Below are 2982 nucleotides of genomic sequence, written 5' to 3'. Positions count from 1 at the left end.
GGAAATTTTATGCATAAAACCAATTCATCCATATCATCATGCAATTAGGCTTTTTCAAAACAACGGTTTTTATCTCGATATTTTTGCAGCCCTGATAACATGAACATTCACCATAATGCATGACCCAACTTTACGTTTTTCGAATTTTAGATTCTACATAAATTGTATATGCATTATATTCATAATTGTTGAAATATGTGAATTTGATATTTGCCATGAATTGCATCAAATATATGTACATGCATTAAACTATTGAATTGGAAAAAAAAAAAAAAAAAACAAAAAAGGAAGCAAGAATCGCCCGTTAGGGTTCTTCGAACCCCCGACCTCGCCCAGGCTTGCAGCTTGCAGGTTGAGTTGCCCCAAACCGCAGCCAGAGCCATTGACTCCTGCCCTGACCCCATGTCACTAGGCTCCCCACGTCTAGCCAAGAACCATTAAGCCATGGAACCAGAAGCTCCGACCTTCACAAACTAGAAAAACCCGACACCATTAATGGTGTTGTGTCCACATCGACCACGAGCATGGCTTGCAACCACCACCCTGAACGTTTCGTTCACGTCGTTGACGACCAGAAGTCATCTCACAACGAAATTGGACTGAGATTCATCGAAATTTTTCTATAAACCCTATTCAAATTTCTAGGATTTTTTTCAAAACCTCTGTTTATATTTGAGGTCTCTGTCGACCCACAGACTCGCCCCGAGCATTGTTGTCCCAAAACACAGCCACCTGAAGCGGTGGTGCCGGTTTTTCTTCCCTGGCGAACGCACCCAGCTACGGTTGGGGTGTCTTTAGACCCAACCTGAGCCCTATTGGGCTCCATCTCTCGGCCTATTCCCTATTTCCTTTTTTGGGCTCCCTGTATTGGGGCAAAGCTGTTTGATTGGTCCACGCAAAGAAAAAAAAATAGTTTTTTTTTTTTTTTTTCCTTTTCTAGTTAGGCTCGCCTGAAGCAGCCCAATACCTATGCCCAGCCATTTTCCCTTATCCCCTGGGTTCACTGCCTGTGCCCTATCTAGGCCTCTATTTCTTGGGCCCAGCTTTTTTCTTTCAAAGTAGCCCATTTGCTACCTTGGGCTTGAACCCCCATGGCCTGTTCAACTAACCCAACCCAAATTTTGGGCTTGGCTGCATGTATCAAATTTGCTCAGCCCATTCGTAGGGCTTAGGCCTTCTTATGGGCCCTGAGTTTTATTTGCCTAATTACTTTAGGCGCAATGGGTTTTATATTTTTTTTCACCCACACTTTAAAATTGGTACGGAGTCCAAATAATTAATTCAATTCTAATTATAGACCCAAAGTTCTATTAGCATATTTTCTTGTTGCATATTTTTGGGTATATATTTGCGTTTGTCTACAGGAACATATAAACCTGAAGTTCATAATTATTTTGAAACCTGAAGTTCCTATAAACTTGCCTTGTTTCAAAACCTGAAGTTTTTCACTTAAAAACACCACCCATGAAAACCCGAATTTTTTTCATGCGAATATTAACCAATACATGTCTATTAGAATATGAATGTTCTACTCCTATGTGAAAGGATTGATTTTTTTTTCTCCATTGCACTAATCACATCTTGTCCTTTATTTTGTGATAGGAACATGTCGAATTTGAACAAACTCGACTTCACCACTTTGGAGGTCTCTGGAAGGAAGTACCTCAAGTGGGTTCAAGATGTGAAGCTTCATCTCATTGCACAGAACTTGCATCCCACCATTGAAGAAGAGATGGACAATCCAGTTAGCGAAGCTAAGAAAACTAATGTTATGATCTTCATCCAAAGGCATATTCATGATGCCTTACAAACCGAGTACCTTGCTGAGGAAGATCCACGTGCACTATAGGTCGCTTTGGCTGATCATTTTGATCATCAAAGGGACTTATTCTTGCCTAAAGTAAGACATGACTAGCAACATTTGCGCTTCCAAGACATTAAGTCTGCGAATGAATATAATTCTGAAGTTAGTTGAATCCAATCACTTCTCAAGTTTTGTAATGAAACTTTGACCGAAGAGGATCTCCTGAAGAATACCTATTCAACTTTATCTATTACTAATATTGTCCTGCAACAACAATATAAAGCTTAGAAGTTCACTAAGTTATCGGACTTGATCTTTGTTTTACTTCTCGCTGAAAAAGCAGAACCAGCTGGCCATAAGCCATCCTGCGAAGGTCAACAGAGTCCAGGCCCATCCAAGGGAGGAAATAATGCCCATAAGGCCCCGAACTTCAAGAATAAGGGTAAAGCACCTGAAACCATGAATGTGGATATGTGCTATCGTTGTGGTTAAAGGACCATTGGTCCCGTGTTTGCTGAGCTCCCTAGAAGGTTATAGTTGAATATCATTCTCATCGTAAGAAGTTTGAATCAAACTTCGTGCAAGTGGACGAATTGAAGACTACAAAGATGGAGGTTTCTGACTTTCAAGAGGATACCACCGCTATGGAATATTAGAATCTTAGACATAAACTATTTTTTTAGCTAAAATTGCACAATGGGACCGAATTTCACCTAGTGGCCGACCCCCCTTGTTTTTTTTTTCTTTGTTGATTTTTGAACAATTTTCCTTTATGTTTGAATTATTTGTTGATGATTTGTTTTTGGATATTAAGTTTTAATTAATTACCATCCTTGAATAAATGAAATTATTTTGAATTGATATTTGTTTTTAGAACTTTTATGCATGTGACCTATTCAAATTAATTTTTCATTCTAGGTATGACTAGTGAGGAAGTTAGTTGTCTCGTAGAAGATGCAACTGATGAATCGATATGATATTATATATTATTCCCTATTCTTGGTCTATTTTAGTTATTATTTTGGTGAGATTTTGATGTTTTGTTATGTATTTCCAATGTAGGACGTGCAGATTTTTCAGAGCATAAAGTAATCAAACGGTGGAATTTTTGAGTGATTCTAATTGGAATGGGTTCGTGAGTCAGTCAAGAAGCTTGTGTCAATATATCATAATTTTAT

This window comes from the organism of the source record quoted next, unplaced genomic scaffold, assembly GCF_019419815.1.
Source record: "Pyrus x bretschneideri cultivar Hongxiangsu unplaced genomic scaffold, Pyrus_bretschneideri_v1 Contig36, whole genome shotgun sequence".
NCBI classification, from domain to species: Eukaryota; Viridiplantae; Streptophyta; class Magnoliopsida; order Rosales; family Rosaceae; genus Pyrus; species Pyrus x bretschneideri.
The sequence above is the reverse complement of the archived record's forward strand: the minus strand, read 5'-3'. Positions refer to the sequence as shown.